General features: G+C 37.4%; 1 pseudogene; it reads right to left on the bottom strand.

Annotated features, from left to right (window-relative positions):
- Positions 1-9,625: 9,625 nt before the first annotated feature.
- Positions 9,626-10,282, bottom strand: LOC113618690 (AP-3 complex subunit sigma-2 pseudogene; annotated as a pseudogene).
- Between the last annotated feature and the right edge of the window lie 8,280 nt (positions 10,283-18,562).

The following is an 18,562-nucleotide window of genomic DNA, read 5'->3' as shown; positions in this document are numbered from 1 at the left end:
TTCTCTCTGGTATAATTGCAATTTTTCCATAATTTGGGTATCAGAGTATTCAAACTATCAAAAATGCACTTTGGGTTTTTTTTTACTACATATCACTACATAATCTAATGACATTTTTTATCAGGAATTGTGTAATTCTTAGAGATTAGAAAACACGTAGGCATTTTGGCTTGATCAGCATAAGCAGTGACTGTGTTGAAAGGACTGAGAGGTGCAGTGCTGGCTGATAGAAGCTCAAATAATTTCTCTAACCAAGTCACGGAGAGCAAAATGTACTCTCACACAGTAACATTTTACTCCAGCATAACTACTTTGCTGCAAGAATATGTAGCACACTGAAATTTAGAAAGGTGAAGGTTCAACTATTTATTTAACGTTACTATCATATTTGCTCTTAGAAGTATATGAATAGAAGAAATTGAGTTTCCTACTCTCCCCTTTGGCTTTCTACCTCCAGAAGTGGGCAAGAAAATTTCCCCTTGATAGTTGATGTACCCTGCAGAACCAAAATTTGAAGATTGTGCTTATAGTAACTTTCCTTATCTTTCTAACATGTAGCACAAATACACTACTGGTTATGAATATTAAGACTAAAATAATTAGCAAGACAAGTTTCCCTAAGGCTTAGATCACAGTAACACAATGAGTAAAAAGTGAGATGGAAATTAGAGCAAAACTCAAAGTTTTGTTTGATATTTGTAGTAATACAGTGGCAGAACTGCCTCCCAGGAACTAAGATTGAAGAACTCCACACTGTTAAAGCCATCTCTTCCTTCTTTTGTCCATTTTCAATTACAGTTATCCCAGTTTGGTTAGCCCTAAACTAGCCATATGAAAACTCATGATGTCGAGTATTTTCTATCAATGAAATCATTCTTTTTCCTTATTTCTAGACTGCTAAACCAAATGTGTACCCAAAAAGATTATCTTCAGTTAACTTTCCACTAGGATTCATTCATTCATTCATGCATTAAACCATGAAAAAAATATTTTAGCTTATTACGTATGCTAAACACCATGTGATATACTGGGTGAGCTACAAAAATATACTGTGAGCTACAAAAATAGCTCACACCCATTATCCTATATGATACCAAATATGAGTGTTATCATTCACATAGATCACTGAAAATGATGGTCAAAATACCAGATGTGTCATTTGGGGGGACAAAGTTCTTACACCCAAGTAGAAAGTACATGAAGATTAACATTTTCTGAAGGTCTTTTGTTTGTTGTTAAAATTTATTATACTGAGTCTATATCAGTCTTTCTAATCACAAAATACTAATAATGCCACACGAAGTAGGAAATACTAACAAAAGCTCTAAAAGTTTATATCATGAACACAAATCTTAAAAAGACTAGATTCATATAATCATTAACATCACATGTCACAGAACGTGTACTCAAAAATGTATTGATGCTTTAGCTATGAAAAACATACATTTCAAAAAACTTCTCTTCACCATTTGGATGTCAACTAAAAACACAAAAAATGTAAAAAATCCCCAAAAATATATTTTTGAAGGAATATAATCCTTAATCTCCAAAATATGGCTAAAGGGAAAGAGAAGCGAAGATCAGGCAGATGCCACACAGAAGGAAATGAATAATATTTACATCATCAGTGATAAGAGGGACTAGTGGTAGCAGATTTAAGAAAGCACCAGCAAAACAACTTCTTGATGAGAAAGAGCATGTTCTGAAGGGCAAAATCCTATCTCCTGGTTATAACAATAATTGCAGAAACTGTTGATCAAGACATATAACAGAAGTTGTTCTCAACCTAGTTTGATTCAGAAATGTAGATGTGGAAGGTCAATACAAAGAATCACCCAGGTCAGTCATATATGCAGGACACAGTCTCTGAAATAGCAGAGGAGAATTTTTTAGATGGAAAAACTCCTTAGAATGGAAGACAAAGGGGTCGGAGGTTTTACACATAACATAAAGAAATTTCACAGACATCCAGAAAATGCTAACTCATTAAATTATGAACAATAAAGAAAAATTAGTACAGGCCATAATACAAATATACTATTAAAGATGAGAAAGAAAAAAGGAGAATAAGGATGTTAGTCAAAATACAAATGAAAAACTGGACAAATGTTAGTTCATAATGTGGGCAAAAGGCTAATCACCTTCATATACAAAGAGCTCCTAGAAATCATGGCCAAAGGATATGAAGTAACAGGTTAAGAATATATAATGCCAATTTGTTTTAAATATATTAAAATATGCTCAAACTTAATACTTATAATAATACAAATAGAAATTTAAAAACACATTGAAATACCATTTTTACCTTTCAGACTGGCAAAAATCCAAAATTTGATGCCTCACTGTGTTGATGTAGCTATACACAGACAAGTGCTCTAATGCATTGCTGGTGAGAATTTGAATAGATAGAACTCCTATGAGGGTCAATTTGGTATCTACCTATCAATATTTATCTTATATATGTGTATGTATGTGTGCAAAATGATATACATGAAAGTTTTTGGAAGATATTTTGAAGGTTTACTAATAGGTTTGGTACCTACATAAAATTGAATGAAGTACAGTTATAAGAAAATACAAGAATGCTCTCTATATACTGACATATGTGGAAAAACACTAAAATATATTTCTTAAATTAAAAAATATAAGACATTCAGGACATTGTTTTTAAAATACTACCAATTTTTCAATAAGCAGGGGATAAATTTGTTCTTTAAAAAAAAAAATCAGGATAGACTTCCAGTTTCTGGTTCTGCCCGTAAGGAGCTTAAAAATTACTACTCCATTCAAACAGCAAGTAAAAGGATGAACAAACTGAAAAATCAACAGCTCCCTTTGGATTCTTAAGAGAGATGAGGACAGAGGACAAACCACTGCCCTCAAGATTGGAGAGACAGGCAAACACAGGGAGTCACTGCTTACCAAAGCAGAGACTCATATGCAGAAACCTCCATGGAAATCAGTTCTGGGGTAGGAAAACCTGAGCTGTAACTGAGGAGCATCTTTGGCCCATTTTACAACTGGACTGTTTCTTTTCTTATTGTTGAGTTTTAAGAGCTGTTTATATATTTTGGATATTAGTCCTTTACCAGATGTTTCTTTGACAAATATTTTCTCCTAGCATGTGTCTTATCTTTTTATTCTCTTAATATTGTCTTTTACAGAGCAGACATTATTTTAATGTTATTTAAGTTCATCTTATCAATTATTTTTTTCAGGGGTCAGGACTTTTGTGTTGTATCTAAAAAGTTACTGCTATATACAAGGTCATCTAGGTTGTATCCTATGTTGTTTTCCAGGAGTGTTACAGTTTTATGTTTTACAGTTGGGTCTACAATCCATTTTGAGTTAATTTTTGTAAAGGTATAAGGTCTGTATCTAGATTCATTTGGACATGTGGATATTCAGTTGTTACAGAACCATTTTAAAAAAAGACTATCTTTTCTCCATCATAATGAGCCAAAGACCTTAAATGACCCCTCAACAAAGAAGATATACAAATGGCAAGTAAGCATATGAAAAGATGCTCCACATCATATGTCACCAGGGAAATACAAATTAAAACTATGAGATACCACTACACAGCTATTAGAATGACCAAAATTCAGAACACTGACAACACCAAGTACTTGTGAGGATGTGGAGCAAAAGAAGCTCTCATTCATTACTCATGGAAATGCAAAATGGCACGAATTTGCAAGAAATTTTAACGTAGTTTTTACAAAACTAAGCATACTCTTACCATAGGATTCAGCAATCACATCACACTTCATGGCATTTACCTAAAGGTGCTGAAAACTTATGTCCACATGAAACCTGCACATGGATGTATATATCAGCTTTATCCATAACTTACAAAACATGGAAATAACCAAGATGTACTTCAGTAAGTGAATGGATAAACTGTGGACAATGGACTGTTATTCAGTGATAAAAGGAAATGATCTACTAAGCCATGAAAAGACATGGAAGAAAAATACATATTATTAAGTGAAAGAAACTAATCTGAAAACGGAAAATATTGTGTGATTCCAACTATATGACATCCTGCAAAAGGCAAAACTATGGAGATAGTAAAAAGATCAGTGATTGCCAGGGATTAGTGGAAAGGGAGAAATGAATAGGTGGAGCACAAAGGATTTTAAACTTCTCTGTATGATATTATAATGGTGGACCCATGTTATAAATTTGCCCACACCCTTAAAATGTACAACACCAAAAGCGAACCCTAATGTAAACTACAGACTTTAGATGATTATGATGTGTCAAGATAGGTTCATCTATTGTAACAAATGTACAATCTGGTAGGACATGATGATAATGGATAAGCTATACACATGTGGAAGTAAGGGGTATATGGGAAATATCTGCACCTTCCTCTCAATTTTGCTGTAGACCTAAAACTGCCCTCAAAACAAAAGTCTTTAATTTTAAAAAAAGAAAAATAACCGAATTTTTAATATAAGTAAGTGGGTCCTGTTTGGTCAATACCATGAGAATATTGTCCTACCTTTGATATTTGATCTAGCACTATGTGTAAAGATCAAGCACATGGAGAATAAAAGGAGAATAGATCATTGGATTTATTATTTGCAGAAAATATATCTTTAATGTGGTGAAAATTTTATAAAATTCATTTATAATTGCTACACTGTTTCTTGGAGAGAGTGTGGCATGAAGAACAACATCCCAGGAGATGTAGCCTTCATACAGCTAAAAAATTATTGATATCATGCTACATATATTATCACAAAACACAGTACCAGCATTGTCAGTTTCCAATTTGAGGTTTAGTACTGGAAGGCACTGGTATGTGATCAGCAAGATGAAGCAAAGCATAGGAAAAGGAGAGATAATGTAACTCGGGTGAAATTTATGAACTATAAAACTAGTAATATATGCATATAAATAAAAGCTTTTGAGTACAATTAGGGTAGTGGTAAAAAAGAAAAATCAAAAACTGAATCCTTCATCTAGGCTTTCTGGGCTTGCATGAATCCCCAGTGAAGAAACTCTAGGTTAGAAGAAATAATTTTGGACAGGATGAATAGGAGCAAAGCTCCAAACCACAAATTTGGGACAGAAGCCTGGAAGCAGCTATGCAGAGCGAAACTGGGAAAAGTCCTCATCTTAAAAACAAATTTGTGAATCTGAATTATGTAGCAAATCAGTGTACAATGGGCCCTCCATTATACACAGGTTCCTCATCAATGGATTTAAACCACTGTGCATCAAAAATATTAAAAAAAAATCCAGAAACTTTCAAAAAGCAAAGCTTAAATTTGAGGTGCACTGGCAAATATTTACATTACATTTGCATTGTATTTACAACTATTTATGTAGGATTTGCATTGTATTAGGTATTATAAGTAATGTAGAGATGATTTAAAGCATACAGGAGGATGTGCATAGGTTATATGCAAATACTATGCCATTTTACATAAGGGACTTGAGTATCCATGAATTTCGGTATCCAGAGGGGGTCCTGTAACCAATTCCCCTCAGATACAGAGGGACAACTGTATGTATTCTTTTCATAACTATTTACTTAATGCCCATTATGTGTCAGACCTTTTAATACATGTTGAAGCTCTAACATGAAGACAAAAATCCATGCCATCAAAAAACTCACAGTTTGGGATGGTCTATTTGTCAGGATCAAGCTAAGTTCAGATCAATAACAGAGACAGGAATTAAAATATGTATATTCAGGTGATTAGAGCAATGGGCCAAGGTTCAATGTCCAAGAAGACACTCAGGCACCAAGACCAGAGTGCAGAATGAAGAATTCAACAAAAATCATTGCACATACAAGAATTATCAGAATAGGTGCAGGTTCTACAGGAAGCTGAATCATAGGAATTATGCCACTTACAAGAATTATCAGAATAGGTGCAGGTTCTACAGGAAGCTGAATCATAGGAATTATGCCACTAGGGTCAAAAGCCTTTGTTCCTAGGGTCAGATTCCCCAAACTCATGGCTAAAAGTTTAGAATTCATCCAAAATAATTGTGCTCCCATTCAGAGGGGTCTTTCTACATTATTGTTGGTAGTTGGTTACTTATCTCTGCTTTAACAGGTCCAATTGCAGAGAGGTCACCAGTTATTTTTAAAATGTTTATCTAAGAAAGCTATTGCTTTTTATATCTTAATCTTGTAAATAGCTCCCTATTGAATTCTTCTGTTGTTTCCAAGGGGTTTTCAACTGACTTTCTCATGTTTTCCAGGTATAAATCCATATCATCTGCAAATAATAAGTTAGATAATTTCCTTCCAATGTTTATAGCAATCATGTCTTTCTCTTATCTAATTGCATTGTCAAATTCTTCCAGAAAGTGTACATAAACAGTGGCAATATTGGGCATCATTAACTTTAACAGTAATGACCTAGTATTTCACATTTAAGCATAATTGTGGCTTCCAGTGTGTGCGTGTGTGTGCATATGTATTCCAAAAAGTTTTTTTTAACAGAAATGGATATTAATTTTTGTCAACTGCTTTCTAAGCATCTATAGAGAATTTTAATGTCATTTCTCCTTTGATCAATCTTCATAAACAAAATAGCAGATTTTGAATAATAAATTCTACATTTTATTACTAGAATCAATCTCACATGATGATTTCTTTCTTTTAATGTATTTCGAGTACTTTCACATTTTTCAAAAGTAAATCTAGTGTGTGGTATTTTTTCATTTGCATATTATTGTGGAATTTGATACAATACATCCTTTGTAAAAATGATTTGTAATTTTCCCTCTTCTCAACTCTGAAACAGTTTAAGTAGTAGCAGCATTTTATATTTCCGAAAGATTTGAAGGGGTTGACATGGGGGCACAGAGCTCTGTGTACCTGGCATCATAATTTTCTTCCAGAATATTTGGTCAGTTTATTATCCCAATATTTTTGGAGTCCATTCTTACAATTACATTTGGTATAAAACATTTAATTTTCTCTAGTTTTTTTTACAGAGTTTAGAGTTTATTTTTTCATGTACAATTTAATACCACTTTCCTCCTTATTTTTTCTTAATAGGCTTAGCTGTCTTTCATTTTCAAAAAATGAATAATATTTAAATTGTGATCATTGTTTTTCAATTCACTAACCTTTGTTTTTAACTTCACTGTGCTCTTTCTTCAGGTCCTTTGGTTTGTTTTGTTGATCATCTGTCTAACCCTTTTAAATGATTAGATAATTCAATTAAATAAATTATTTCCTTTTATTAATCTAAATATTTCAGCTATAAATATCCCTTTGAGGGTTGTTTTACTTAATTTTCAAAGTTTTAATTATGACATGTTTATTATTATTTACAAAATGTATGGCAAGTTAGGATCAATTTTTCTTTTTTGCCACAAAATAATCATTAAGGATAGTTTATGTTTTTTAATGTTCATTTTTCTGATGTTCTTGTTTTCCAGGCTTCTGTTAAAGATTCAGTTATTAAAATTTCTAATCTATTGAAGTTTTATAAAGTTCCGTGAGCCCTTGAAAAGAAAGTTCACTCCTTCCTTCAGGATGTGAATTCAATATATGTCTTTTGGATTTATTCATTAAATACATCATTTATATCTTTTTTTTTTTGGTATGTATACATATAACTGATTCACTTTACTGTACACCTGAAACTAACACAACATTTTAAATCAACTATACTCCAATAAAATTCTTTTTTTTTTTTTTTTTGTGGTACGCGGGCCTCTCACTGTTGTGGCCTCTCCCGTTGCGGAGCACAGGCTCCGGACGCGCAAGCTCAGCGGCCATGGCTGATGGGCCTAGGCGCTCGGCGGCATGTGGGATCTTCCCAGACCGGGGCACGAACCCGTGTCCCCTGCATCGGCAGGCGGACTCTCAACCACTGTGCCACCAGGGAAGCCCTAATAAAAATTTTTAAAAAGAGAAAAATGACTTGTTTCTAGCTTTGTGACCCTTGATACAACACTTAACACAACACAACACTCTGGGCTTCTTCTTCCTCACCAGTTCAACGGAGGCATGTGGAGGACCCCCCAGCTTACACTCTTTGATGCTGTCACTGGCTACCAAGCTGGTTTTTATCACAGTTTCTGAGAAGCTACCCAAACTTTTTGAGGTTTCCTTATCCATAAGAAAGAAAATAAAATTGGGAGAAGCCATTTGAGCAGTGAAAAGAAATGAACTGTGGATTTAGGCAGACAGACAGTCTCAATTCTTAGCCCTTGTGACCTAAACCAGGTTACTTGACCTCTCTGAGTCTTACTTTCTTGACTTTCAAAATGGAGATAACAATGTCTGTTGTAAGGATTGTGGAAGGATCTCGCTCATGCCACCTTACAGTAGGTGCAAAACAAATATCGTTTCCCTTCTTTGTTCGTATATCACTTTCAGCAAATGTGAGAGGGATGTGAATATGCTGAAATGTCTGTTTAAAAAATAAATAAATTCTTTAAAAGAATATCAGAGGTTTTAACATCAGATAGGTATATTAATCTACATTTCCCTCTTCCAACATAAGAGGGCCTACATTCTGATCAACACTGCCCATCTCTGAGGTTATCTCGGAACAGAGATGTTCCGAAAGACTGAGGTTAAGAGGCTACAGGGAGCAAAGGGCACCAAGCACAGGAAGCACTGTTCAAAGTGGGAAAAGACGTGGTCCTGACCACAGTTCTGCCAGGCACCATCTCAGATGGGCTCTGCGACAGCATCAGGAGGCCTGAGGAAACAGTTTGGGCCACCGGCCAGCAGGCACGATAAGTCCCCAGGCCGGGAGGCTTTACCATGATGGTGCAGCGAGCTCCCTAATCTCAAGGGAGCTCAACATCATACCTGAGACCTGGCCCCGAGGCAGCGCAGGAGTAAGACGCACTACTTCGAGGAGCAGCTTCAGCTCTAAGTTAACCACAGGAAGAAAGACTCTAATCACACGTAAACATATACAGGTTTCCACAGCTAGCTCTAGAGGACTGTCATCTGAGGGGAACAGGGAACGCCCAGAGTGAGCTCAGGCAGGGACCCCTCGCACACTGGGGAGAAGATGCTGCACTGCCACCGGTCTCAGCCAGCAGGCAGCCCGTGTCCCCAGCCTTCCCCTGTGCCAGGTCTAGAACACATGACCCCAGCTCATGCTCTCGTGCTCCAGAAGCTGGTGTAGACAGCAGTGGGCTTCCTGGACAAAGAAGACTCATCATTCATAACTGACCCCTCTGCTCCTCAGGAGAAGAATGTATTTTAAACCTGGAAGAGTCATAATTCTATGTTCCACATGTTGTCAGCTTTGCCTTCTACAGACACAGGGCCTCTCCCCTTTGAGGGGGACCCATCTGGCTGTGGGGGTGTGCCCTCCCTATTGGCAGAAATGTGGGGGCAGGCAAACAACAGGCTTATGATTTGGATTGTGTCCTGCACATAAACACCTGGGAGAGCAGAGCCAGGACTGTGGCAGTGAGGAGTGTATGCCACAGGAGATGGTGATGAGACATTGTGGCTATACAAAAGGATTCTGGCTGTGCCAACTCTAGTAGAGCCACTAGGCATGTGCTCCATAGGTGAGATGCAAGCACAGGCTGGCAGTGGACACAGGACTCCTTCCCGATTCAGGACAGCAGGGGCCACTGCCTGAGGTGGGACTCCTCCTCCAGGGCGCAGAGCAGGTTTTGCTGCAGGACTGGCTCAGCTTTGCTGGTTCCAAGGACTCAGTTCAGCCATCTTCCACCCTCAGACAAACTGGGACAGGTTGGGGACCTTGATGTTGAGATCGCCAATGTTGATATTCCGAGGCATCTCTGGCAGGTTGATGTTTTTTACGGCAGACACGGCCCGGGCGGGCGCTGCTGAAAGGCCACCCTTGGATTTCTCCGGCCTGTTCTGAGCTTCAACCTGAGCCACGATTTCATTCATGTTTGTTTCCAACACCATCCCACCCATCACCACCTCCTGAAGAATGTAGTGCACCTTATCCATATGGAAGATCAAATCCAATTCACAAACATTTTGAAATACATATCCAGAGTCTCCACAAAAACCTGGATGAGGTCCAAGTTCACTCTCTGATGAATCCACACAAAATACAAAATAGAGGGTAGCAAAATGCTGATAAATCAGTTTGTAGTCAGAGCCACCTGTCAAACTTCTACCCTCCAAGAAGTTACAGATGTTGTCATCCCGCTTGAGAACTAGATGGAAGGTCTCTCAAATAATCTGCTGTTGAATTTCTTCTGGGAAACGCTGGTAGAAGCGGACTAGCCGGGGCTTCCCGTGATTATTGAAAACCAGAATTGCCTGAATCATCTTTGCCCACCATGCTCCTTTCACCACCGGCTACTTCCAGAGAGCATCTCCCATTTATATCTTTTATAGTTTTTTTTGGGTCTACTTTAACTCTATGTTTCTGTCTCTTTAAAACATTTTTATTAATTATTGTAAATTTATTTTGTATTTACATATAAATTACTATGTAAATTAGAACCTTATTGAGAATTGCACCCTTATTATGAGAAATTTAGCACAAATTATACTTCCTTTATCTTTCCTCAATATACATTTTATTTTTCTTTGGCTAGCACTGGACATCCCCAACTCCTTCAACTCTGCCTTAAATGAAAATTTCCAGTCTTACTGTTCTGAATATTTTTCTCTATGTACAGTCTTACAGTAATGCTCTTCTAAGATACGATGTTAAAAATAAGGTAGAATTCCATATAATCTGACCAATATGGATTATCGTAGAATGTAGTCTCTCTCAATTTAGCCACCATACATTTACCAAGTCAAGCTAAGATTGCATATGGGTGGGCCAATCTCCTAGGTGGCTCCCACTGAGCATGCATTCAGCAGGAATTCTGTTGGGAAAGGCAATATCCTACATGCAGTTTTTGGGTTTCTACTTGGCCACATAAGAATGGGCCTTGAGGAAGGAACACTTCTTTACCAACAGATAAAGAAACCTCACAGCTTGTGCTGCATTTATCACATTGTGTGGGAATGGCTTTTGCTGTTCAGACTCAATGTGTATTTCTTTGTTTTGCTTAAGCATGTGCCTCATATGGCACCTGGCCAACCCACTACTATATCTGTCCCTTGCCAGGAGGGGACAGGATCATTTTGCTGCAGCACAAAAGGGATTTCTGCAGGTTAATTGCCCTGTGTTCACTGCTGGGAGGGACCTGCTGGCAATGGGGTACTGATATCCACTAATGAAGTTAATCTTGCTCTGCCTTATCTCTAGGTGAGTAAATCATTTTTCCATCCAATGCTTGACTGCATTGTGTTTTCTCTGGCAACTCTGATATCAAAATGCAGTGGACAGAAGTGTTCAGACTTCTACTCCTAATAATAAGCCACAGATGCCATTTGCTTGACAGTTTAATTAACACCCATTACCTTATAGTGCTTGTTCTGTTGACTTTCTTGTGTACATTTCCTTATATATACTAAATATTCTAAAAGTATTCATTGAACAAAAGAATACATAAATGAACACAGGAGGTAAAAATTACAAAATGTACATGATTGAGATTTTCTACAAAGGACAGTTTTTATTAATTTTATGTTTAAGGGAAAAAATTTCATGGAAATTTACTTCAATTAAGTCAATAAATGTCATTCTTGAAAGTTATGTGTTTATAATTGCAGTCACTTACTATAATTATGCAACACTTGCTTTGAGAAAGGACAAGTAGTTTTGAACTGTGTAGCAAATGACACCTTAGGTAATGTAAGCAATTTATAACTGGGTAACTTTAATAGTCTATAAGCTATAATAAATACTTTAAGTAATGTTTTACCAGTATGGAATAATTGTCTGATTAGTAATGCACCACTACAAAATGACAAGAGCTTTATAAAAAAAAGTGTGTGCTCTACAAATTGTAGTATAAATTCTGGAGGTTAGAGGAAAGGAAAAGTGATATTATTAATATAGAACTTCTACTAAATAATCCATTAAAATTGTTTTAAATATACTTGAAAGTCCTCAGTATGTGGTACTATTATTTTAAAATGTTCATCAAAACACATAGACTTTATTTTTAATTTAGTTGTAAGGATTACCATAAAAATATGTATATAATCTCCTTTCACTGTTTTTTTGGCTTAAATCACTTTAAGCCAAAAGTGATTATCACAATGTATTTTCTTGAATTATGAACATATATTATTAATCTTAGGTGGCCACTGAAAGGAAGAACCCAAGGATGAAAAGTACTACAACAATTTGTTTTATATCTGCTACTGTGATTTATTATCAAGGAGTCTTTGTCATTTTCTGAAGTTTTAATATTTGTTATTTTAACTGTCTCACTCCTTCCAAAATAAAGCACATCAGGGATTGTGTTTTCATCACTACTCTATCCTTGGTAAGTAGAAGAACCCTTGACACTTAGAAGCACTCAAAAAATATTGTGACATGCAAGTATGAATGTGTAATCACATATGGTGATTATTTTTATCCCTGGTAACTTAGCTGAATACTTGTTCAGAGAGACCTCAGGGAATCATTTTGGCCAAGATGATTTGAAAAGATGATCTTTGAGTAAATCAGAATAAAGAGAAGGAATTAGCAATACAAAGATATGAATCAACAGAATTCCAAGTAAAGAGACGAAAAAGCACTGACTTTGTAATTAACTGTGTACTATTTTCCCAGTATTTGTATTTGCCAAAGAAAAACACAAAATTAATTGTATAACATGGTTCCCAACACAAAGGAAATTACATACAGCTTTGTAAGGAGATGAAGTACCATGAAGTACCAAAGCAGACTTTTTAAAAAAATTCGCAGATATATGTGATCTATTCTGAATACGCTAAGTATAGTTATCATCTTAATAAAGTTATCCTCTAATCCTAGTTTCCAATGATTGCTTATGAATGGGTACTGAATAATATCAAATTATTTTTCTGAATATTTTGAAATAATTATATCATTTTTATTAGTAGTAGTATATTAACATACTGAACTGTATTGATAGATTTTCAAATAGCAAACCATTCTAGAATTCCTAAAATACTACCTCCTTGGTTCTTGATGTAACAACCTCTTTAAACCACTGAGTTTTATTGGCTGATATTTGTTTAGGATTTTTGCTTCTACGTTCGTAAGACTGATTTGTATTTTTATTACCATGAACTTGTCAAGTTTTGATATCAAAGCGATGTTGATTTCATAAAGAGTTGAGAAATATCTTTTCTCCTCTTCTTATTATTAGAGCTTTTGTAAAGAGAGATGCTATTCCCTCCTTAAATATTTGTTAGAATTCATCAGTGAACCAATCTGGGCCTAGAGTTATAGGAAGTCACTAAACATTAAATATATATCAACAATTCTAATGTTTTATCTTATGTGAGCTTCTGGTAAATTTATTTTTCTAGAACGTATACAGTTAGTTTTCCAAAATTATTGACCTAACATTCATAATAACACCCAGATTTATAAATTTCTCTAAAATTAGAGATATATTTAGTAACATTTTCACATTTATGATATTGGTTACTTATTAGTTACTCTCTTCCTTGATCATTCTTGCCAGAGGTTCCAGGCATTTCTCAATTGTATTGGTCTTTACAAAGAACTAAGGCAGAAGGTGCCTTAGTTAATCACCTCTATCATAGGTTGATTTTCAATTTTAATAATATCTATTCATTTCTGTATTGTTTTCTACCTTTTGCTATTTTTAGGTATGATTTGTTGATTTTTTCTAACTTTATTTATCATAGTCTTGGATAATTGATGCTCAGTCCCCTTTTTAAATTTCCTATTAGTGAAATATAACTGCATTGCCCAAATTTTGATATGTCAAATTTACTCACTTCCATTGTGATGTTTGCTTTAAATCTAAAAGTTAGGAGGGTAGGAGCTTCAAGATGGCAGAACAGTAAGATGCGGAGATCACCTTCCTCCCCACAAATACATCAGAAATACATCTACATGTGGAACAACTACTACAGAACACCTACTGAACGCTGGCAGAAGACCTCAGACCTCCCAAAAGGCAAGAAACTCCTCAGGCACCTGGGTAGGGCAAAAGAAAAAAGAAAAAACAGACAAAAGAATAGGGACGGGGGCTTCTCTGGTGGCGCAGTGGTTGAGAATCTGCCTGCTAACGCAGGGGACACGGGTTTGAGCCCTGGTTTGGGAGGATCCCACGTGCCGCAGAGCAACTAGGCCTGTGAGCCACAACTACTGAGCCTGCGCGTCTGAAGCCTGTGCTCCTCAACAAGAAAGGCCGCGATAGTGAGAGGCCCGCACACGGCGACGAAGAGTGGCCCCCCACTTGCCACAACTAGAGAAAGGCCTCGCACAGAAATGAAGACCCAACACAGCAAAAATAAATTAATTAATTAATAAACTCCTACCACCAACATCTTCTTTAAAAAAAAAAAAAAAAGAATAGGGACGGGACCTGCACCAGTGGGAAGCTGTGAAGGAGGAAAGGTTTCCACACACTAGGAAGCCCCTTCGCGGGCAGACTGCGGGTGGTGGAGCGGGGAGCTTTGGAGCCACGGAGGAGAGCGCAGCCACAGGGGTGCGAAGGACAAAGTGGAGAGATTCCTGCACAGAGGATTGGTGCCGACCAGCACTCACCAGCCCGAGAGGCTTGTCTGCTCACCCTCCAGGGCGGGCGGGACTGGGAGCTGAGGCTTGGGCTTTGGTCGGATCACAGGGAGAGGACTGGGGTTGGCAGCGTGAACACAACCTGAAGGGGCTAGTGCACCACAGCTAGCCGGGAGGGAGTACGAGAAAAGGTCTGGAGCTGCCGAAGAGGCAAAAGACTTTTTCTTGCCTCTTTGTTTCCTGGTGCATGAGAGCGGATTAAGAACGCCACTTAAAGGAGCTCCAGAGACAGGCGCAGGCAGCGGCTATCAGCGCGGATCACAGAGACGGGAATGGGACGTTAACGCTGCTGCTGCTGCCACCAAGAAGCCTGTGTGCAAGCAAGGGTCACTCTCCACACCACGCCACCTGGGAGCCTGTGCAGCCCGCCACTTCCAGGGTCCCGTGATCCAGGGACAACTTCCCCAGGAGAACGCACGGTGCGCCTCAGGTTGGTACAATGTCACGCCGGCCTCTGCCGCTGCAGGCTCTCCCTGCAATCTGTACCCCTCCCTCCCCCCGGCCTGAGGGAGCCAGAGCCCCGAATCAGCTGCTCCTTTAACCCCGTCCTGTCTGAGTGAAGAACAGATGCCCTCATGTGACCTACACACAGAGGCGGGGCCCAATCCAAAGCTGAACCCCGGGAACTGTGCGAACAAACAAGAGAAAGGGAAATGTATCCTAGCAGCCTCAGGCGCAGAGGATTAAATCTCCACAATCAACTTGATGTACCCTGCACCTGTGGAATACATGAATAGACAATGAATCATCCCAAATTAAGGGAGGTGGACTTTGGGAGGAACGATATATATATTTTTTCCCTTTTTCTCTTTTTGTGAGTGTGTATGTGTACGCTTCTGTGTGTGATTTTGTCTGTATAGCTTTGCTTTTACCATTTCTCCTACGATTCTGTCTGTCCGTTTTTGCATTTCTTTTATACATAAAATTTTTTTTTTCTTAATAATTATTTTTTATTTTAATACCTTTATTTTATTTTACTTTACTTTATTTTACTTTATCTTCTTTCTTTCTTTCTGTTTTTTCTCCCTTTGATTCAGAGCTGTGTGGAGGACAGGCTCTTGGTGCTCCAGCCAGGCATCAGGGCTGTGCCACTGAGGTGGGAGAGCCAAGTGCAGGACATTGTCCACAAGAGACCTCCCAGCTCCAAGTAATATCAAGTGGTGAAAATCTCCAAGAGATCTCCATCTCAACACTAAAACCCAGCTCCACTCAATGACCAGCAAGTTACAGTGCAAGACACCCCATGCCAAACAACTAGCAGGACAGGAACACAACACCATGCATTAGCACAGAGGCTGCCTAAAATCATAATAAGGCCACAGACACCCCAAAACACACCAACAGGTGTGGACCTGCCCACAAGAAACAAAAGATCCAGCCTCATCCACCAGAAAACAGGCACTAGTCCCCTCCACCAGGAAACCTACACAATGCACTGAACCAAACTTAGCCACTGGGGACAGACACCGAAAACAACAGAAACTACGATCCTGCAGCCTGCAAAAAGGAGACCCCAAACACGGTAGGTTAAGCAAAATGAGAAGACAGAGAAACACACAGCAGATGAAGGAGCAAGGCAGAAAACCACCAGACCTAACAAATGAAGAGGAAATAGGCAGTCTACCTGAAAAAGAATTCAGAATAATGATAGAAAGATGATCCAAATTCTTGGAAATAGGATGGAGAAAATACAAGAAATGTTTAATAAGGACCTAGAAGAACTAAAGAGCAAACGACCAGTGATAAGCAACACAAATGAAATTAAAAATTCTATAGAAGAGATCAATAGCAGAATAACTGAGGCAGAAGAACGGATAAGTGACCTGGAAGATAAAATAGTAGAAATAACTACTGCAGAGCAGAATAAAGAATGAAAATAATTGAGGGCAGTCTCAGAGACCTCTGGGACAACATTAAATGCACCAACATTCAAATTATAGGGTTCCCAGAAGAAGAAGAGAAAAATAAAGGGACTGAAAAAATGTTTGAAGAGATTATAGCTGAAAACTTCCCTAATATGGGAAAGGAAATAGTTAATCAACTCCAGGAAGCACAGAGAGTCACATGCAGGATAAGTCCAAGGAGAAACATGCCAAGACACATATTAATCAAACTATCAAAAATTAAATACAAAGAACAAATATTAAAAGCAGCAAGGGAAAAATAACAAATAACACATAAATGATCTTTCAGCAGAAACTCTGCAAGCCTGAAGGGAGTGGCAGGACATATTTAAAGTGATGAAGGAGAAAAAGCTGCAACCAAGATTACTCTACACAGCAAGGATCTCATTCAGATTTGACAGAGAAACTAAAAGCTTTACAGACAAGCAAAAGCTAAGAGAATTCAGCACCACCAAACTAGCTTTACAACAAATGCTAAAGGAACTTCTCTAGGCAGGAACACATGAGAAGGAAAAGACCTACAATAATAAACACAAAACAATTAAGAAAATGGTAATAGGAACATACATATGGATAATTACCTTAAATATAAATGGATTAAATGCTCCAACCAAAAGACATAGATTGGCTGAATGGACAGAAAAACAAGACCTGTATATGTGCTGTCTGCAAGAGACCCATTTCAGATGTAGGGACACATACAGACTGAAGGTGAGGGGATGGAAAAAGATATACCATGCAAATGGAAACCAAAAGAAAGCTGGAATAGCAATTCTCATATCAGACAAAATAGACTTTAAAACAAAGACTATTACAAGGGACAAAGAAGGACACTACATAATGATCAAGGGATCGATCCAAGAAGAGGATATAACAATTGTAAATACTTATGCAACCAACATAGGAGCACCTCAATACATAAGGCAAATACTAACAGCCATAAAAGGGGAAATTGACAGGAACACAATCATAGTAGGGAACTTTAACACCCCACTTTCACCAATGGACAGATCATCCAAAATGAAAATAAATAAGGAAACACAAGCTTTAAATAATACATTAAACAAGATGGACTTAACTGATATTTATTGTACATTCCATCTAAAAACAATAGAATACACATTCTTCTCAGGTGCTCAAGGAACATTCTCCAGGATAGCTCATATCCTGGGTCACCAATCAAGCCTTGGTAAATTTAAGAAAATTGAAATCGTATCAAGTATCTTTTCTGACCACAATGCTATGAGACTAGATATCAATTACAGGAAAAAATCTGTAAGAAATAAAAACACATGGATACTAAACAACACACTACTTAATAACCAAGAGATCACTGAAGAAATCAAAGAGGAAATCAAAAAATACCTAGAAACAAATAACAATGAAAACATAACAGCCCAAAACCTATAGGGTGCCATAAAAGGTCTTCTAAGAGGGAAGTTCATACCTATACAAGCCTACCTTAAGAAAGAAGAAACATCTAAAATAAACAAGCTAAACTTACACATAAAGCAATTAGAGAAAGAAGAATGAGAGACCCCAAAGTTAGCAAAAGGAAAGAAATCATAAAGATCAGATGAGAAATAAATGAAAAAGAAATGATGGAAACCATAGCAAAGATCAATAAAACTAAAAGGTGGTTCCTTGAGAAGATAAACAAAATTGATAAACCATTAGCCAGACTTATCAAGAAAAAAAGGTAGAAGACTCAAATCAATAGAATTAGAAATGAATAAGGGAAAGTAACAACTGACACTGCAGTAATACAAACTATCATGAGAGATTACTACAGGTAACTATATGCCAATAAAATGGACAACCTGGAAGAAATGGACAAATTCTTAGAAATGCACAACCTTCCGAGACTGAACCAGGAAGAAATAGAAAATATGAACAGACCAATCACAAGCACTGAATTTGAAACTGTGATTAAAAATTTTCCCACAAACAAAAGCTCAGGACCAGATGGCTTCACAGGCGAATTCTATCAAACATTTAGAGAAGAGCTAACAACTGTCCTTCTCAAACTCTTCCAAAATATAGCAAAGGGAGGAACACTTCCAAACT

This window comes from Aethalodelphis obliquidens, unplaced genomic scaffold, assembly GCF_003676395.1.
Source record: "Aethalodelphis obliquidens isolate GAN/ISIS:26980383/991018 unplaced genomic scaffold, ASM367639v1 scaffold6, whole genome shotgun sequence".
Lineage (NCBI taxonomy): Eukaryota > Metazoa > Chordata > Mammalia > Artiodactyla > Delphinidae > Aethalodelphis > Aethalodelphis obliquidens.
Note: the sequence above shows the minus strand (reverse complement) of the source record. Positions and strands in the feature narration are given on the sequence as shown.